The sequence below is a fragment of the Danio aesculapii genome, chromosome 4, assembly GCF_903798145.1.
Source record: "Danio aesculapii chromosome 4, fDanAes4.1, whole genome shotgun sequence".
Taxonomy (NCBI): domain Eukaryota; kingdom Metazoa; phylum Chordata; class Actinopteri; order Cypriniformes; family Danionidae; genus Danio; species Danio aesculapii.
The window spans coordinates 6,006,563-6,027,855 of NC_079438.1; the positions used below are offsets into that span (position 1 = coordinate 6,006,563).

At 41.0% G+C, this 21,293-nt stretch overlaps 2 protein-coding genes and 3 non-coding genes across 5 annotated transcripts in view; 2 read left to right on the plus strand and 3 right to left on the minus strand.

Moving 5' to 3' along the window:
- LOC130221901 (zinc finger protein 721-like) overlaps window positions 1-21,293 on the minus strand; it is a 364,016-nt gene that overhangs the window by 143,822 nt on the left and 198,901 nt on the right. The window lies entirely within an intron of this gene.
- Window positions 1-21,293, plus strand: part of LOC130221919 (gastrula zinc finger protein XlCGF8.2DB-like) — an 80,436-nt gene that overhangs the window by 19,516 nt on the left and 39,627 nt on the right. The window lies entirely within an intron of this gene.
- trnam-cau (transfer RNA methionine (anticodon CAU)) lies at window positions 5,195-5,267 on the minus strand. The gene has a single exon. It is a non-coding gene; the product is annotated as a tRNA-Met (tRNA).
- Window positions 5,362-5,444, plus strand: trnal-aag (transfer RNA leucine (anticodon AAG)). Its single transcript has one exon. It is a non-coding gene; the product is annotated as a tRNA-Leu (tRNA).
- Window positions 6,412-6,484, minus strand: trnam-cau (transfer RNA methionine (anticodon CAU)). Its single transcript has one exon. It is a non-coding gene; the product is annotated as a tRNA-Met (tRNA).

A 21,293-nucleotide genomic window follows, 5' to 3' on the forward strand; every position in this document is an offset into this window, starting at 1 on the left:
TAAACGATAACTCTGAAGTCACAGACTCTATCTTATGGGAATCATTTAAAGCTGTTTGCAGGGGACATATTATTTCTTTTGAGTCATCAGCCAGGAAAAACAAGCGTAAACGCCTCTCAGAAATAGAAGAAGAATTATCTAAATTAGAACCATCTTATAGAATTTCTGCTAGCACATCCACCTTGCAGAATATACTTAAACTAAAATATGAATACAATACTGTTTTATCTGGACAGGTGTGGGATCAGTTGTTGAGGATAAGACAAAGATATTTTGAGTTAGGTGATAAACCCCATAAACTGCTGGCCCGACAGCTAAGGAATCTACAAGCAAATAAAGCCATACATAAAATTAAATCAAAAACTGGGGATATTATTGTGGACCCCAAAGGTATAAATGATTGTTTCAGAGAATATTATGAACAATTATATACATCAAGAGCAAAAGGGGACATCTCTGAATGGCTGGGGCCCTTGAATCTTCCTAAACTAAGTGATGAAGCTCGTGAGGCCTTAAACGCTAACATCACTATCCAAGAGATTGCTGATGCTATCAAATCTTTTCCTAGTGGCAAGGCAGCAGGGCCAGATGGTTTTGGCATTGAACTATATAAAAAATTCTCTGGGATGCTGGCTCCTCTTTTGCTAAGGATGTTTACTCATTCTCTTGAAACGCAAAAATTCCCTGACACATTATACAATGCTAATATCTCATTAATATTAAAAGAGGGTAGGGACGAGATTGAACCTTCATCTTATAGGCCTATTGCATTACTAAACTCAGACATGAAAATATTTACCAAAATATTAGCTAATAGATTAAATAAATATATTTCATCCATTGTACATACGGATCAAACTGGTTTTGTTCCTAATAGATTTTCATTTTTTAATGTTAGAAGATTAATGAACATAATGTATAATAAATTTAAAAAAGGCTCCAAGGTGGCAGCCCTGTGTTTAGATGCAGAAAAGGCATTCGATCAGGTGGAATGGCCTTATATGGTGAAAGTTTTAGAAGAATGTGGGTTTGGTAGTCGTTTTGTATCCTGGATTACAACATTATATGCTTGCCCAACCTCTTCTATATGTACAAATCAAGAAAAGTCAAAGCCATTTTCATTACATCGTGGGACACGTCAGGGATGTCCCCTCAGTCCTTTGCTTTTTGCGGTTGCAATTGAGCCCCTTGCGATCAGTATTAGAAATCACTCATCTATCAAGCCTGTAAGCCTTGGAAATGTGAATCATTACATTTCTTTATATGCAGACGACATTGCTCTATTTTTGTCTGATCCTGAACAGTCTGTCCCTATACTGTTAGATCTTATAAAATCATTTGGTACAGTTTCTGGATATACAATTAATTGGCAAAAGAGTGAATTCATGTCTTTAGGTGCAGATCTTGATATGGATTTCTTACATAACCTTCCTTTTAAAATCACAGACAGGCTTAAGTACCTCGGAGTTGTTCTGCCTAGGAACCCCAAACTTATTTTCAAACTGAATTTTATCGAGAAATTAGAAAACCTAAAGGTGGACATTAGTAAATGGAGGACACTCCCTCTCTCCATGATAGGCCGTATTAATGCAATTAAGATGGTTACGTTACCTAGATTTTTATACCTCTTTCAAAATTTACCTATTAATTTGCCCAAGTCCTTTTTTAAAACACTAGATTCCGTAATTCTTCCTTTTATTTGGGCATTTAAAGCTCATAGAATATCCAAAACACATTTACAGAAGCCAAGGGACAGAGGTGGGCTAGGACTACCATGTTTTTTTACATTATTACTGGGCAGCGAATGCCAGGGCCCTTGTCTACTGGCAAGAGGATTATAAAGTCGAAATCTCGACTGACACACCCCACTGGGTCGCCATTGAAAAAAATGGAATTACAAACAGCTCACTTCCAGCCCTGCTGTTTTCAAATACTAAATTGCTCACATCAGTTAAGATTGATAATTGGATTGTTTCAAACTGTTTAAAAATATGGCATCAAATCAAGAAGGGCTGCAAATTACCAGACACTACCACTTCTGCCCCAGTATATCGCAATCATGCATTCCCCCCCTCTGTCTCTGACACGATATTTAATATCTTGAGGCAAAAAGGTATAGTCACCCTGGAGGACTTGTACGTTAATAAAAATTTTGCCTCATTTTCTCAACTAAAAGAGAATTTTTCTCTCCCCACAACACACTTCTTTCGACATTTACAGATTAGAAATTATGTAAGTCACGCAATACCCAATTTTGAATCACTGCCAGATGAAAGAAAGGTTTACAGGCTACTATTGGGCTCACTTGATTCCAAACATTTGATTTCAGATTTTGTAGATGTGTTTTCTCAAGAACTGAGTTACTCTACAGTTCATGTGAAGAATGCTAGGGAAGAGGAACTGGGTATACCGATTGAGACTGATACATGGGAGGAAAGTCTCAGTAGAATTCGATCTTGTTCTATTAATTCCAGGCATCAGTTAATTCAATTTAAAGTAATGCATAGACTGCACTACTCAAAATCTAAATTACACAGAATTTTTCCTACCATCTCCCCTACATGTGACCGGTGTAAGTCTGCTGAAGGCTCCCTGACCCACCTTTTTTGGACGTGTCCAAAACTTTATGATTTCTGGTGTGACATATTTAAATGGTTTTCCGGTATGTATGGTTTTACCTTAACCCCCGACCCAGAAATTGCTATATTTGGGTACTCTAGTTCTCTGCTGGATTATAATGTGTCCATACAAAGCACTATAATTTATGGAATGATTATTGCTAAGAGTGTCATTCTAAAACTGTGGAAATCAGATTCTGTTCCTCAATTTAAGACATGGTTAACTTATCTTACTCAAATATTGCACATGGAAAGAGTCCGTTATGGAATTATTGATAATCTTGCTAAGTTTTACAGTATATGGCAACCATTTCTTGACCACCTGGACCAATATAATGCAGTTTCTGATGTTTAAAATGCTCACTACCCCTATTGATTGTTTCTTTGTATTTTCATTGAAACCATTTATATGCCCTGATTGTTTTTTTTAATAATAACCTTTTTTTTTTTTTTTCTTTTTTTTTCTTCTTTAATTCTTTTTTTTATTATCTATTTTTCTTTATTTTAATTATTACCATTATTTTCTTTGTATTATAATGCTTATTCCTTGTATTTTTTATTGTTGTGTTCTTTGGTAATTACTGGAAAATGTAAAACTAATAAAAACACTTGTTAAAAATAAAAAAAGAAAACACTGTATTTCAAAGTCAGAATTTACTTTATCTTTTATCATTGTCTTTAGAAAAACAGCCGTGACTTGTTCGGTTTAAGGCGCGTATAAAAAAACTGACGGATTCCGTGCACTGGTGTGTACTTACATTAAGGGCTCAGTCGCAGACGCATATTACCATGGCGGGTTCCAAAGCAGACCTGTTTAACTGTGTCGGTTCCGTATCAGCCGCACATAATCGTGGCGGGTGCCGTGGCAGGCGCGTATAACTGTGGCGGGTTTACCTTTAGTATTGCTTCAGTTGATCCACGTCAAACGTCAAGCGATAACGTGACAGGAATGGGAGCATCTTGCCATCATGGCTTCAGACTCAGGAGATGTTCTTGGAACGTCACGCCACATGCCCTCCTGAGGAGCTGTAGCCTTTTTTGGCCCCCGGAAGCATAAACGGCACGGAAGGTAATAAAGTATGCCGCCCGGTCACCGAAGTGCTCCCGTGTGCCAAAAGGTACGATCTTGCCCCGTGTGAGGCTCAAACTCACAACCTTCAGATTATGAGACTGACGCGCTGCCTACTCACCAACGAGGCGGACTGCTGGAACTGGGCAAGCTGTGAAACACCAGCTTCCATGTCATGGTGCTGCAATGTGGCTCCTAGAAGACAGCTCCGGTTAACTGTGCATGTCAGGATGGCCAAGCAGTCTATGCCGCTGTGTTCAGGTCGCAGTCTCCCCTGTAGGCATGGGTTTTAATCCCACTTCTGACAAACCTAATCTTTGGCTGTGCGTTCAGGCTCAAGTATTAACCTCTCTGGCGCCATGTCCGAGTGATACAGTAACACTGACAAAGTGCAGCATCAATCTCTTTGCGTCACAGTTTACGAAGCGTAGCAGTGGCCCTGGCAACCTTAATGGGCACTGTAGACTGCAAGTTTTGAGGCATTTGCGCAACATCAAGGCATTGTCTACAGCAACTCGGAAAAGCATGTGAAAAAAACAATGGACGTAGGCTTTAATGCAAGTGCATCGAAAAGGGATCAAAAGGATTGCCTTGGAATGCCATGTAGTGGAATGTCCTGAGATGCCGTTTATTTTTAAGGCAATGGGATTCGCAGGGCTTTTCGGCTAATTCTCTTACAACGTCAAGTCATGACATTTGACTCTTTGTGAGAATGAGAAGAAAAAAAGCTGTGTCATTCAATCAACGCGTCTTTTTCAAGACGCTGTTCTGAATGTGCGTTTCTCGATGCAGTGGTTCCTATCTCCGGATGATGGGCACGAGTATCGCATCACAGGTCTGGGGGTCCAGCATTTTGATGGAGTGCCCGCGGACAGCTCATGCTCTCACTGTGAGGACGTGGCTGTTGCACAGCTGAGGTCTCAGGCTCAAGTATTTAACCCTCTGGCGCCATGTCGGAGTGATACAGTAACAGCGACAAAGTGCCGCATCAATCTCTTTGCGCCACAATTTATGCAGCGTAGCAGTGGCCCTGGCAGCGTTAATGGGCACTGTAGACTGCAAGGTTTAAGGCGTTTGCGCAACATCAAGGCATTGTCCACAGCAACTCGGAAAAGCATGTGTTCAAAACAATGGATGTGGGCTTTAAAGCAAGTTCTCCGAAACGGGATCAAAAGAATTGTCTTGGTATGCCATATAGTGTAATGTCCTGAGATGCCGTTTATTTTTAATTCAATGGGATTCGCAGGGCTTTTCGGCTAATCCTCTTACAACGTCAAGTCATGACATTTGACGGATCCACGTCAAACGTCAAGCGATAACGTGACAGGAATGGGAGCATCTTGCCATCATGGCTTCAGACTCAGGAGATGTTCTTGGAACGTCACGCCGCATGCCCTCCAGAGGAGCTGTAGCATTTTTTGCCCCCGGGAAGCATAAACGGCAGGGAAGGTAATAAAGTACGCCGCCCGGTCACCTAAGTGCTCCCGTGTGCCAAAAGATATGACCTTGCCCCGTGTGAGGCTCAAACTCACGACCTTCAGATTATGAGACTGACGCGCTACCTACTGCACCAACGAGGCAGACTGCTGGAGCTGGGCAAGCTGTGAAACACCAGCTTCCATGTCATGGTGCTGCGATGTGGCTCCTAGGAGACAGCTCCGGCTAAGTGTGTATGTCAGGATGCCCGAGCGGTCTAAGGCGCTGCGTTAAGGTCGCAGTCTCCCCTGGAGGCGTGGGTTCGAATCCCACTTCTGACAAACCTAATCTTTGGCTGTGAGTTCAATCTCAAGTAATAAACTCTCTGGCGCCATGTCCGAGTGATAGAGTAACACTGACAAAGAGCCGCATCAATCTCTTTGCGTCACAGTTTACGAAGCATAGCAGTGGCCCTGGCAACCTTAATGGGCACTGTAGACTGCAAGTTTTGAGGCATTTGCGCAACATCAAGGCATTGTCTACAGCAACTCGGAAAAGCATGTGAACAAAACAATGCACGTGGGCTTTAATGCAAGTGGATCGAAAGGGGATCAAAAGAATTGCCGTGGAATGTCCTGAGATGCCGTTTATTTTTAAGACAATGGGATTCACAGGGCTTTTCGACTAATTCTCTTACAACGTCAAGTCATGACATTTGACTCTTTGTGAGAATGAGAAGAAAAAAAGCTGTGTCAGTCAATAAACGTGTCTTTTTCAAGACGCTGTTCTGAATGTGCGTTTCTCGATGCGGTGGTTCCTATCTCCGGATGATGTGCACGAGTATCGCATCACAGGTCTGGGGTTCCAGCATGTCGATGCAGTGCCCGCGGACAGCTCATGCTCTCACTGTGAGGACGTGGCTGTTGCACAGCTGAGATCTCAGGCTCAAGTATTTAAACCTCTGGCGCCATGTCCGAGTGATACAGTAACAGCGACAAAGTGCCGCATCAATCTCTTTGCGCCACAATTTATGCAGCATAGCAGTGGCCCTGGCAGCGTAATCCTCTTACAACGTCAAGTCATGACATTTGACGGATCCACGTCAATCGTCAAGCGATAACGTGACAGGAATGGGAGCATCTTTCCATAATTGCTTCAGACTCAGGAGATGTTCTTGGAACGACACGCCGCATGCCCTCCTGAGGAGCTGTAGCCTTTTTTGCCCCCGGGAAGCATAAACGGCACGGAAGGTAATAAAGTACGCCGCACGGTCACCTAAGTGCTCCCGTGTGCCAAAAGATACGACCTTGCCCCGTGTGAGGGTCGAACTCACGACCTTCAGATTATGAGACTGACGCGCTGCCTACTGCGCCAACGAGGCGGACTGCTGGAGCTGGGCAAGCTGTGAAACACCAGCTTCCATGTCATGGTGCTGCGATGTGGCTCCTAGGAGACAGCTCCGGCTAAGTGTGCATGTCAGGATGGCCGAGCGATCTAAGGTGCTGCGTTAAGGTTGCAGTCTCCCCTGGAGGCGTGGCTTCGAATCCCACTTCTGACAAACCTAATCTTTTGCTGTGCGTTTAATCTCAAGTAATAAACTCTCTGGCGCCGTGTCCGAGTGATAGAGTAACACTGACAAAGAGCCGCATCAATCTCTTTGCGTCACAGTTTACGAAGCATAGCAGTGGCCCTGGCAACCTTAATGGGCACTGTAGACTGCAAGTTTTGAGGCATTTGCGCAACATCAAGGCATTGTCTACAGCAACTCGGAAAAGCATGTGAACAAAACAATGCACGTGGGCTTTAATGCAAGTGCATCGAAAGGGGATCAAAAGAATTGCCTTGGAATGCCATGTAGTGGAATGTCCTGAGATGCCGTTTATTTTTAAGGCAATGGGATTCGCAGGGCTTTTCGACTAATTCTCTTACAACGTCAAGTCATGACATTTGACTCTTTGTGAGAATGAGAAGAAAAAAAGCTGTGTCAGTCAATCAACGTGTCTTTTTCAAGACGCTGTTCTGAATGTGCGGTTCTCGATGCGGTGGTTCCTATCTCCGGATGATGTGCACGAGTATCGCATCACAGGTCTGGGGGTCCAGCATGTCGATGCAGTGCCCGCGGACAGCTCATGCTCTCACTGTGAGGACGTGGCTGTTGCACAGCTGAGATCTCAGGCTCAAGTATTTAAACCTCTGGCGCCATGTCCGAGTGATACAGTAACAGTGACAAACTGCCGCATCAATCTCTTTGCGCCACAATTTACGCAGCTTAGCAGTGGCCATGGCAGCGGTAATGGGCACTGTAGACTGCAAGGTTTAAGGCGTTTGCGCAACATCAAGGCATTATCCACAGCAATTTGGAAAAGCATGTGTTCAAAACAATAGACATGGGCTTTAAAGCAAGTCCACCGAAACTGGATCAAAAGAATTGTCTTGGTATGCCATGTAGTGGAATGTCCTGAGGTGCCGTTTATTTTTAAGGCAATGGGATTCGCAGGGCTTTTCGGCTAATTCTCTTACAACGTCAAGTCATGACATTTGACGAATCCACGTCAAACGTCAAGCGATAACGTGACAGGAATGGGAGCATCTTGCTATCATTGTTTCAGCTTCAGGAGATGTTAAACATTTACTTACCTTACAGCACTTACCTTTTAAGAGATTTGACCAGATACTTAGTCTGCAGATGGTAACCAAGTCAGCAGCTGTATGTTATGATGCAAATACGTTAGCATACTGTTATACATTTATAGCTTACTTATGTTAACACAAACGTGACAAGATATGACCATACATAAAAAATCATAAAAATGTGTATTATTTACTTACCTTCCATAACATAGAGGCTGCGTGGCTACAGGACCTTCCTAAACCAGCTATGCACGAACATCAGAATCAGAATGAGCTTTATTGCCAGGTATGTTCACATATACGAGGAATTTGTTTTCGTGACAGAGCTTCTACAGTGCAACAGAATTACAGAGACAGGACAAAAAAAAGATAATAAATATATTAAAAAAAAAAAAAAAAAAAAAAAAAAAAAAAAATTGAAGTAGTGAGTGCAAATATACAAATTGACAAGTGTATGTACGTGTTTATTACTATATACAATGTTATATGTGCAGCTGTTATGTGCAAATTGGCATGTAAAGTGTGTTGTTAAATAAGTGTATATGTGTATAAAAGTGTATAGCAAGTAGTGATGTTGGTTCCACAATTATTATCATCAAGTGTTCATGAGATGGATTGCCTGAGGGAAGAAACTGTTTCTGTGTCGGGCTGTTCTGGTGCACAGTGCTCTGTAGCGTCGACCAGAAGGTAAAAGTTCAAAGAGGCAGTGTGCTGGGTGTGAGGGGTCCAGAGTGATTTTGGCAGCCCTTCTGCTCGCTCTGGATAAGTACAGTTCTTGGGGAGTAGGAAGGGTTGTACCAGTGATTCGCTCAGCAGTCCGAACTATTCGACGTAGTCTTTGGAGCCAGACAGTTATTGATGTGCAGATGACTGATTTAATGATGGAGGTGTAGAACTGTTTCAGCAGCTCCTTTGGGAGGTTAAACTTCCTCAGCTGATGAAGAAAGTACAGCCTCTGTTGAGCTTTTTTGACAATGGAGTCAATGTGATTGTCCCACTTCAGGTCCTGAGAGATGGTGGTGCCCAGAAACCTGAATGACTCCACTGCTGCCACAATGCTGTCCATGATGCTCAGTGGGGGGAGAGCAGGGGGGTTTCTCCTGAAGTCCACTATCATCTCCACTGTTTTGAGCGTGTTGAGCTCCAGGTTGTTGTGGCTACACCAGACAGCCAACTCCTTAACCTCCTGTCTGTAAGCAGACTCGTCACCGTCCTGAATAAGGCCGATAAGTGTGGTGTCGCCTGCAAACTTCAAGAGCTTTACAGAGGAGTCTTTTGAAGTGCAGTCATTCGTGTACAGGGAGAAGAGCAGTGGGGAGAGGACACACCCCTGGGGGGCGCCAGTGCTGATTGTGCGGATGCTAGATGAGAATTTTCCCAGCTTCACCAGCTGCTGCCTGTCCGTTAGGAAGCTGTTGATCCACTGACAGACAGAGGTGGGCACAGAGAGCTGAGTTAATTTGGGCAGGAGAAGTTTTGGGATGATAGTGTTAAACGCCGAGCCGAAGTCAACAAACAAGATCCTCACATAGGTCCCTGGTCTGTCTAGGTGTTGCAGAGCATAATGCAGTCCCATATTTACTGCATCATCCACAGACCTGTTTGCTCTGTACGCAAACTGAAGAGAGTCCAGTGAGGGTTCAGTGATGTCCTTCACGTGGGCCATCATCAGTTTTTCAAAAGACTTCATGACCACAGATGTTAGTGCCACCGGTCTGTAGTCATTTAGTCCTGTAAGTTTGGGTTTCTTTGGGATGGGTATGATGGTGGAGCGTTTGAGGCAGGAGGGCACTTCACACAGCTCCAGTGATCTGTTGAAAATCAGGGTGAAGATGGGGGCCAGTTGGTCAGCACAGGATTTTAAACAGGCTGGTGTTATAAAATGTGGGCCTGGTGCTTTTTCCTCTTCTGTTTCCGGAAGACCTGGCGCACCTCATCTTCGTTAAACTGTAGTGCAGGTATGGGGGAGGCAGGGGGTGGTGGAGGTGTTAATGGTGGCGTGAAGAGTAGTTCAGAGTGGGTGTGGGGGGTTTTCTCAAACCGGCAGTAAAACTCATTCAGGTCGTTTGCAAGTCGTTCATTGTCTACAGTAATGGGGGATGGTGTCTTGTAGTTTGTGATGTTTTTCAGACTTTTCCACACAGATGCTGAGTCCCTGGAAGAGAACTGACTCCTTAGTTTCTCAAAATAGTTTCTTTTTGCGACTCTGATCTCCTTTTCCAGTGTGTATATGGCCTGTTTATACAAGGCCCTATCCCATTCCTGTAAGCAACCTCCTTGGCCTGACATAGCTGTCTGAGTTTTACAGTGAACCATGGTTTGTCATTGTTGTATGTGAGTTGAGTCCTGGTAGGAATGCACACGTCTTCACAGAAACTGATATAAGATGTTACAGTCTCTGTGAGCTCATCCAGATTGTTTGCAGTAGCTTCAAAAACACTCCAGTCAGTGAGGTTGAAACAGGCTTGTAGATCCCGCCCTGTTTCGTTAGTCCATCTTTTCACAGATCTTAATACAGGTTTGGCTGTTTTCAGTTTCTGCCTTGTGCTGGATCGCCTTTATTTAATCACCTTAATTAAATAAAGATAAACCAGAATCCTCCCTTCGCTATATTTCTTAGCTAGAGTTTAGTTAAAGGATCGTCTTTATAATGTATTTTGCTAGAGAATAAATTAGATTCATACTTTACCACACAGGGTAACTCTTGATGGGTTCTGGAAAATGAAGTCAATGTCCACTCCAGTGAAGAAAAGTAATAAAATACACTTTTATTAATAAAATAAAATCCAGTGAAAAAGTAGAATAAACAAAAGACAAATGACAGAAACAAAATCCTTACTTTATCCTCCGTTGAGGATAAAGGGCAACCAACCTCAATATACAGAAGTCAGAAAGCGCAAAGCTGGTCAGTTTGGTTCAGCTTTTATACTTCCAAAATCAGGTCATGCACATAACTACACCTCATATATCAGTGAGGACTTGACATACTGCATATAATTACCCGTACACCATCTGGGTTTTACCTAATATATCAAAACACTAATTATAAATCACTAAAGGACCAACCAATATAATGTGGTCTGACCCCTCAGTCAAGAATTCTACTATTCAGCAAAACTTATAGGTCATGTCTTATGTGAACAAATTTATAGCTGTTCCATAGGCACATCTTAGAACATAAATCAACATACAAACACTCTCATACACATTGTCTAGATACTTTTAAGGCATCAAGCATTCCACAAGGTATTAGCAATGAGAGACACCCCTAATTTACGATGACTATGAGACCTCCCGTCTTAGCGAGCAGAGTCTCAGATCTTCAGGGTCAGCTGCGCGAGCTGTGTGCACTCCAAGGGTAGGAAGTCAGGAGAGGGTAAGAACAGATGAGGGTCCAAGGGAGGTAGCATCTCCCTTCCTCTCCGTTCCTGTGTCCTGCGCGCCCTCTTCTGGTCACGTCGTGCTCTTCTCTTGCTCTTGACTGTTTCAGATAAAGTTGAACTCTTAAGTATTGGAATGTCAGAATACAGGAGAGGTTTGCGTTGGTATTTTCGTTGTCTCATGTTAATAATGGAACCATTCGTTCCATGGGCACCATTCACTACATCCCCTCTTGCCATATGGAGTTGAGACACAAAATACTCATTATCTAATTCATTTAACACACAAGATTCATATATACACTGTTGGAGTTGAACAGCCCATCCATCCGTGCCTATTAACCAAAGATTGAATAATTTCTCTCTTTTACGGTAAAATAGCTGGACAGTTAGCAAGTTACTTTGACCCATAGAAGCCAATAGGCGTCGGCCAATTCTTTTCGTCTGCTAGAAAGGCCGTGAGGTCTATGGTAAATTCCAAATCTGGGCGTTCAGCAGTCGCAGAATTAACCCGTTGTGCCAGAGGATTTCCTCCATCTTGGTACTCTCCCAACGGCCGTCCCTCCACACCAGGACATATTCCTGTGGGTAGGATATGCAGGGTTCCATTACAATCGACTATACCCATTTGGACTTTTATTGGCCATTTACCCAATAAGGTCGAACAAAAACTTGCTACACCGCCCTGCTTCGTGTATAACCACGGGAGCCCATGGTAAAATTAATTGACCTTTAGCGGTCGTTAATTTTAACAACAACGGCTGTAATTGGCCCTCATTCCAACAGAGAATATAGTGAATTGTGTTAAAATTTAGATCATTGTTCATAAAACATTTCATACAACATTGAAATTCCTTCCCATTGCTGTGATAACAAATTTTGCACATTCTCTTATTAAGGTTACAGGTGTTATAGGTCAGGTTGTCGTCACTTGATCCTTCCCCTCTCGAAATCTAAAAAAATCAATATGTCATAATTACCCAAATGTCATAATTATATAACAATTACATCTGTTTGTTTCATTATTATCCCATAATCTGTTCTAACAATGTTAAACAATCATTATGGAGTACATAAATGAAAACGGTTGGTCCCTAGTTTCATATACAGTGATTTAAAAAAAAAATTCAAATAAAATTTCATCTTTTTCAAAAATCACAAAAACATAAAACTTAAAAACCCACTGATAACACTGTGCCTTGCGCCCAGATATGTTCGGCACCTCGTTATGATCGAATAAACAGCATTACTACTATTAATGCAACCATAACTGATTTTCCTTCTCATTAAATTCCCATATTACTGGGTCATCATAGTAAATTATTCATTCACAATTTAAGATGATTAGAATTTAATTACCTGAGCAAGGTTTTTTCCCGACACAATGTTATCAGTTCTTCCATGATTTTCATTCACAGATGCCATTTCCAGATTTTCAAAGATTTTTAGTCTTATCAGAGAGCTGTATCAACCGAGTCTGTACCTCAAGGCGTTTGTTTAGACAATTTGCACAACAGGCCTTTATACAGGTATCAAACATGTGTTTTACTCGTCATCTCGATACCTCTGACCTCAACCGCCCATAATTTATTCCTCTGCATGGACTGCAAAGATTCCCTAGAGCACCACAAAGTTGTGCCATCTTGAGGGAGACAGATACAATTAATACAACTGCAAATATGCAGCCTGCAATAATCAAAATTAACTTAATCCATTTCCACCATCCTATGACAGTTTGTTTAACAATTTCAACTGCTGTTCCCGCACCCAAACTAAATATCACACCTGTATTCAGTAAAGTCTTTCTGATTTTAACTAGTATGGGAACATCCTCTGTGACAATATCTAAAGCTGAGATCCAATTGTGCATAAAGTGCCAATTAGGACCGATGCTCGTCCCCTCTATGTAATCATCAATTAATTCTGTTATTTCCGCTTAATATGAAAATTTTCAATACCAATTGCACTACAATGTTTTTTAACCTGGTTCTCGTATTTCGCCACTAGAGGAAGTACTGACACAAAAATTGCATGCCAAGGGATGGAGCAGTTAATTTTGTCACAATTATTCCTGATTTTTCCCGTTATAATGGAATAGTTTTCCCAGGAACAAAAGCTATTCTCTCCCTTCCATAATTTTATTTCGTCTCCTTGACGGGCATAAGGTGGCATATATTTATAAGTCCAATTGTTAAAGATATCTGGATCACATTCTTGCAATTCAGCCCCTATTAGGCTTGCACTGTTGTTCAATCCATTGTCTTCATATAAATTCCACTTAAACCCACTAAAACCCATGTTTAGGGTAGCTCCACCTTTCCAATAATCCTGGGTTCGATTTTCATAGGAAACATCAACTATATTTCTAGTAAAAATAGTCTTCCTAAAATTTGAATGAAAAAAACTCAGTTTATTAAATTGATGTTGATAAGCTCCCATGAGTTTGTGGCTAAAATCGAATTTAATATAAAACTTATTATGCCATAGGCCGTGCACGCTATCTACCAATCCCATATGGACCGGGCTAGGCCTACTTTTATATTCTGCGCGCGAGAGCATGTCCCATTTGTATACATACAAAGCTAGAGCCATTCTATATTGTTGATCCGGAATAGATTTAATAAAATCCGTTATTCCACTTTTATTAGCTAATGCTTCAGGTATACCGTGACTGCTATCTAACATCCATGGATGTATTCCTCGATTATCAAGCCAATGGGTTTCGATAAAACATTTTATTGTTTGACAGGTTTCATTTAAAATCCTCTCTTCTCGAAGGCCCTTATATCTGACATAAGCTTTCCATTTGTCAAATATTTCGCTTTCATATTGATCCATTAGATTTTGATCATAAAGTGACTGACCTGATATATAACAATAGCAGTATTCTGTTTTAGACAGATCCGTACAGTATTTTACCATATTGTGTTGGAAAAAGGATGCCCATGAATTTGGCTTTAATGCACCATACTTTCTGATGAGAAATTTAGCCCCACTAGAGCCAAAAGGTTTCATCCCCAATTTATGAATGCAATCCCTTTCACTATCACAATATTTTCCTTGGGTTAGATGTTGTTTACATGTTACCCAGTCTATTTCCGCATAAGGAATTATTGGTTTTGACTTATAAACACCTAATATAAGGTGTGTACTGTTCAAACCATCAGGCCAATAAGTCACATGTCCTTTAGCTCCCGCCATTAACCAATTTGTTAATCTGCGATGCCTTGATGTGTCATTGCCTGTTTCTGATAATAACCTCACCTTACTTATTCGGCTACCTTGTAGGCCTCTAAGTATTTTGTCATTTCTGGGTGCAGAAATGGAGTCAGTTATTATCCATTGTTTAGCATTTGTCAAATTCTGCCAACAATGTCCTACTGATTTGCTTAATTCCACTCCTAATTCTAAATTCCAGACGCTTAGGCTACTTTCATTAGTCCATACTGTCTGATTTTCATTTAGGATTTCAAGCCCAATCAGTTTTACATGGGATTCATTTATAACTATAAACCTATCCCATTTAAATCTTACTTTATTATTAACCAGACCATTATATTTGATCGGTATAAATAATGCACTTGGGTTGGTATGATTACATACCCAAAATCTGTCGTCAATATTTTTAATGTACGACTTCGTCATTGTTTCAAAATCACTACTATTGTAGGTTTTATTTCTCACAGTTATTTCCTGAATTGGACATACCCAATGTTCCGTTATCTCGACATGTCTACACACATGTCGGGTTTCTTCCTTACTTTGAGTTTTCATCTCTAATCCTGAAAAAATGGTGCCTGTAATAATTAGGAGTAAAGAGCCAGTTATCATTAGACTCATCACGATCTCCTGGATTCGTGATTCCGTACACTTCCGACTTTCTCTCACCCCTCGGTCAGGCCCGTCTTTCTGCATGCTTTCCTGCAACAGAGAACAGAGACAACTCGTTTCATATCCTATTCTGTCCCTCGACTGAATTTTTTGAAGATCCACTTTTTCAATTGTATGAATTTATTTCCTGAACGCGTATCCGATTTATCTTTTGATCTATTTAGATAAACATTTACTCCCTGAATACATTCACCAATACCCAGGTAACTTCCAGTTAAATTTAACAGAACAGTTAAATCCAAAATTTCTATTCTAGATTTATCCTCATCACTTGGTTCAGGAGTCATCAATGGATAGGGTTGTGTGGATCTGATTATCTTGATTTTCGCTGTCCCTTCTCTAAAGGATTGTGAAGATCCATAAACTGAGATGTTCGATTCAGTGAAATAACTGGGTTCATCCTTAGGTTCGCATACCTTGATGCACTGATTAAATGTCATTTCTTTTGCTGTAATTATTATAGCGTCAGAAAGTTCACATTTAATCCATCCGTCATCATGCAAAAGCCATACACATGTGCCCAAGCCACCTCGCTTGTAGCTAACATGTCTATGCAACTGCATTTTGACAGCGGTCTCCCACCCTCCTAAATGGGTGAGATAAACCAGGCCATTACGAAAACTCTCGTTTCCGTTCAAAGACTCCTGTTCCCCTGGTATTCCCCCTGGGCAAAAGGACAGTTCATTGAGTCTTTGGGCCATGAATTTTGAATCTGCATTTGTCATTAGGGACACTGGGTTTATGTCCCACATTGTCATTATTCTACCCTCAACTAAGGCTCCTAGGGCCTTCCTGGATTTTCGAGTCATCCATATTTGCTTTTTGCTAATTAACTTTAAGCATTTGCAATGGAACAAACTCTTACATCTATCACAAGATGTAAATTCTTCCCCATCATACATACATCGGCATTCCCTTCCAAGGGCAATAAACCTTTGCTTACATGACTGACAGTTTCGGCATAAACATCCATCCTGTTTTATCTCATATTGTTCGATCTCGACCTTCTGGTGTGATTCCCTGCAATCACCACAAATGGTGACGTCATGCAAAGCACACGCATCGATATCTCCCAACTCATTCCACCACGGGAAATGAGCTCCTAAACCATGCTGAATTAGCAACTCTGCTTTACTCGGCCTATTTGTGTATAAGCCTTCAGCTAGTTTAATCGCTACATTAGGTTTTCCACATACGGCGCAGTCTTCGATCCTATAACTTATAGCTGGTGTTCCTTGTACACTAATAGATTTTCTTCCCAGAGCTCTATCAAATTCTGGCTTAAGCCATTTTTCAATGGTCAAATGTCCAGAAAAACCTCTAATAATTCTGATGAAGCCTTTTTGCTTATAAAGGCCTTCACTAGACTTGAGGTCACAGGTCAAGTTTCTCTCTGCCATTATTCCGGCTTTTTTATTAGGTCTCTGAGACTCCAAATACCGTTAGCTTCTAATTCGACCATAGTTTTAGATGGCACGGATATAACTTTATCCTCTGTACCTAAATTTAGTTTAAATCTACGACCTTTTACCCTTTTCTGTATGAAAACTACGTCTCCTACCTTTATTGGAGCCCTGTCTCGTGGCGGGTTTTCCTCCTTTTCAGGTATAGGGACTCTGTAATTTAGAAATCTTAAGCAGTCAATAATCTGCTCGTCCCATTCCTTTTCTTCGTTCTTTAAAAACCAAGATTTTGCTTCTTTTATCATGCGCTCTGCAATTCCATTACTAGCAGGTTGATATTTCACAGATTTAATCAATTTCGCACCTGAATCTTTTATGAAGTTCTCCACTTCCTGTCCCGTAAGATTAAATGGGTTATCACCTCTAATTCTATTGGGTATTCCTCTATATTTAAACCATTCCCGCAAACTTTTTATTACTACTTGTTCAGTAGCTCGTTCACATGGATAAATTTGTGTGTAATTGCTCGCATTATCCGTGATTAAAAGAAAATAACAATTTTTCTTTTTAGTTTGAGGTCTAATAGGTCCAGCAAAGTCCATGCTGATTTCATCATTTTCCTGATCTGTTTTTATAGACCCATAATCATTATTACGGGAATCCATTGCCTTTCTGCAATTTGGACAGTTCACTTTTATCCTATAATATTCAGACTTTAGGTTTTGTATATTTAGGCCTAAGGCATGACAATATAGCGCTAAATATTTTGTTGTAGGATGTTTCAATTCTACATGAAGTTTCTCAATTAAGTCCTTTTGACTTTCCTTTGTGACAGCTCGTACGCTACGCACATAACTGTCTACTTCCTTATTTCCTATTGCAGCCGTCGTACTCTGTGACGTATGGCTGGTTTGGTGTAATACTGTCGGTGTAATTTCTGAGATTAGCTCACCTATTACTCGCCAGTCATCAGCTTGTTTTAAAGGCTTCCCTTTGGAAGTAGTAAAATCATTATGTTTCCATGTACTTAAATGTTCTTCCACAGCTTGGTAAATATAGTCACTATCAGTCACTTTTCTAAAGCTTTTCTAAATGCTTTCACCTCAGCAGCCTGTGCGCTCAACCCTGCCTCTAAACTACCTTTATCTGATTCAGTGACCTTGCGGCCTTTCTTTCGAATCCATGCCCATCTAATCATTCCCTGCTCGGTCGTACCGTCAGTATAATAACAAACTTTATTTATGGGCACTTTGGTAGTCTTTTCGGCTTTGGGAATTTTTTCCGATTTAAATTGAAATTGTGTGTCGTTTAAAATCAACGACCATTTTGCCCACGTATGACAATGCACACGTTTGTTCTCACTTATAAGGTTTTTAGCCTCTCTGACTATTTGATTTATCCCCTCACCTTTAGCCTTCACTACAATTTGCTGATCTAATGCTAGGGTTTTCAGCGTTAGCAGTGATTTAGCGAGTGTAGCCAAAAGGTCACCCCCACTCATGCTTTGCATCTTTCTCTGGTTTGCTGGCTTAGTAGAGGAGATAAAACTCACTGGGTGTTTTTCATTTCCCTCATTATAGAGAATTAATTCTATTTCATCCTCCGTGTTAGCTATTTTTACTATTAACGGAGTGGTTTCGTCTCTTCTCACGAGGCGACCACTATTCAAAGCTTCATCTATGAGTTTAGCTTTTATTTCGGATAATTTCTAATTCCAATTTAAAACACCTCCTCTAGTTGCATTATAAAGGGGTTTCGCATGTTTAGCATATCCAGGGATTAAATCTCTTACAAAGTTTAATGTACCCAACATGCTCTGTAATTGTTTTAAACTGGTTATCTTTTTTCCTCTTAATTCCTTCAACTTATTTTCTGTAGTTTGTGAAAGGAATCGTTCATTACCAGTTATTTGAAATCCTAAAAATTCGACATCGTCTTTAGCGATTTCCATCTTTTTATAATTCAACCGGAACCCTTCTTTAGTTAGTCGGCTCAAGGTCTCATCTAATATTTTAAGATGTTCTTCCTCATCATTGGTAACGATTAGAATGTCATCTATATAAACTACTATGGGTAAGTCGGCAAGAATTTCCATCATTATGGCTTGGAAAGCATTCGGAGAATTCTTAAATCCTTGAGGTAAAACATTATATACATACTGTTTATTCTCAAAGGTAAATGCTGTGCGCGCTCTGCTCTCAGGCTTCAGCGGTACAGACCAAAATCCGTTTGCAAGATCTATCTTAGATAGCAATTTCCCCTCTGGGGCTGCGCCCGTAGCGTCTCTTGCATTAATCAGATATCTTGTATCTGGTACAGTTTGTTTGTTTAATGCTTTATAATTTGTTACCAACCTCCATCCCCCATCCGGTTTTGTTACCGCTTGAATAGGTGAATTTGTTGGCGCATTATCAACTTCTTTTATTATACCTTTTTGTTTTAATTCATCAATTGTGATTTTTATTTCAGGCAACGCGCTTCTGTTAATCGGATATTGCCTTTGTGGTGGCGGTATACCACCCTTTATTTCATATTGCCACTTATCAGATAATTTTCCGCAATCATTTTTACTTCTTGCAGCGTGGCTTTGATATTTTCTTAATATCTCGATGACTTTAATATGGTCGGCTTTGCTAGTTTCGGCCATTCTCTTTATTTCCTGCTCCAGGTTTATTTGTTTTAACCAGCCTATCTGTCTGCTTTGTAGTATTGTACTGGCATCTTTTAGTGTCATTAAATTATTAACACCTTTGATAATTTGCAAGTTTTTCCAATCATAAACTTTATGCGTTTCTATATTGCCTCTAAAGTCTTTAACATTAAACGAGGTTTCAGTTTCTTTAGCATCTTTAGGCAGCTGACTTACTACCGTAACGTCTGCTCCTGTATCAAGATCAAATAATATTCCCTCATAATTTAGGTTTAAATTCATATCTGCCGTTTCTGTAACTTGTTCAGACATTATGGCCTTTTTTCCTGGAGTCAGGCAGCCCTATTCTTCTCGATATCGGGATGCGTTTCGGTTGCTGTTAACAACTCTAGTTTTATTCTTTGATTTAGGCTGCTTCTTTTTATTTCTTTTATCCATTAATTCCTGTCTCTGCTCTGGGGTCATTTTTTCCCAGCTCTCTTTAGAGACATAATCACTTTCTCCAGATTTTTGTTTAAAATCAGATTTTTGGAATTTATTTTTTAACTTTGTTTTCTCCTGAACTGATTTCTGAAGTCTTTCTGTAACCTCTGCTCTCTGCTTCTGCTGCCTGCCTTTTCGTGCGGGCGGGGCTCTCTGAGCTCTCTGAGCTGCAGCCCTCTGTGGCTGAATTCTTTGTTTCTCAGTGATTAGCTTTCGCTTTCTTTCCCATCTGATGGCGAAATTAGATAATTCCACCCAGGTGGTTTCTGGCCCTAAAAGCTTCGCTTCTGCTAATCCCGGTACTAATTCTGTCACCTCTTGGAGTTCTCTTATCAGCGCATACACTGATTCGACTCTACCCTGTCTATCAAGACAATACGGGTAAACTCCAATCGCTGTAGCGGGTGCAATTCTTTTACGCGTGTGATGTACAATCATAGCTTCAATCAGATCATCATCTGCTTTATAAAGTTCGCCCATTCTAACTATCTCCTGAGCTTTTTCCATCACCGTTGCCTCAGGTGGAAAGGTTATTTGTGTTAGCGGGTAAAGAGCTCGTTCTCTTAGTTCGCTAACGGCTGGCGATGGCTTGGTCTTTTTAGTATTATTTCCCGCTAACATGACAGACTTTCGTACTGAAAATTCGTCTTCGGAGGAGCCTGTCGCTTCAGAGCTATCGGTCTCACTCAACTCACTGGGAAGCGGGGTTCCCTGCCTCATTTTTCCCTCAGTGACTAACTGCCTGCCTCTGTTATCTTGGGAGCCACTTTTAGCAAAGTGGTTTCGGGACTTATGTACTGTTCCTAATTTAGGATTATATCTTTTCGACGTGTCCTCGTCTTCGATTATACCAGACCAAATTATTCCACTAATTAAAGCTTGGAGAGCATCGGCGAGCTCGCATATCATATCTAATTTAGCTTTCTGATTTATATCAGTGCGTTCCAGAATTTCATCTGCAGTGCAGGCTGTTTCTAGGTAGATCATGTCAGCGTTCTCTTTCTGCTCTGACCGGGTGGTACCCTCGACCTTTCTTAGCTGTATTTTAAATCCTTCAGGGATTGTAACTCTTCTGTTTCCTGCCTTAACAAAACGTCCATCAACATGGGCTGACGTTTTTCGGTCTTTAGAACTCGCTCTGGCATTCTTCTGCCTAATTCTGCCTCGCGTCGGCAGGACTCTGTCTTCTTCTGATGACGAGTCGCTCGATCTATCTTTTCCTAAAGGACTCATTTTGTGAACCCTATTTGTTACGGCTATTAAAGGATTTAAAGGGCTATGTTTTGTTTTTGCTTTTCGCATAAGGGGTTCGTCATAGGGGGTGCTTGTAGATGGTCCCCCCCATTGCTTGTCTCTAACGTCTGTCTCAGTCTCCCTCCCCATGTGCTGGGGTAGGAAAGTGACCTCCGACCTGTATTGAGCGCCAGCCGAAGCTTGTTCGCCCAAGATTGAACCAGCTCTCTCTTCTTCTGATTCAACATAGTATTCAGGGCGTATGGTTGTGTTATTTTTTAACACTTTTAACCTGCCTCTGAATCGCTCTGGGAATTGTGCGGGACCCTTGTGGTTATGTAGAATTAACTCTACTTGTTCACCGGTACCCGTAGCTATATCTATAGCGTCATACAATTCCAGCCAGTTATTTTCTTGATCATTTACGCCTATGTAAACACAATTACCTATTGTACACGATTGAGGCGAAACATGTAAAGGATTTTCCTTTTTACGCGTTTTTAACTCCTCATTTGAGAT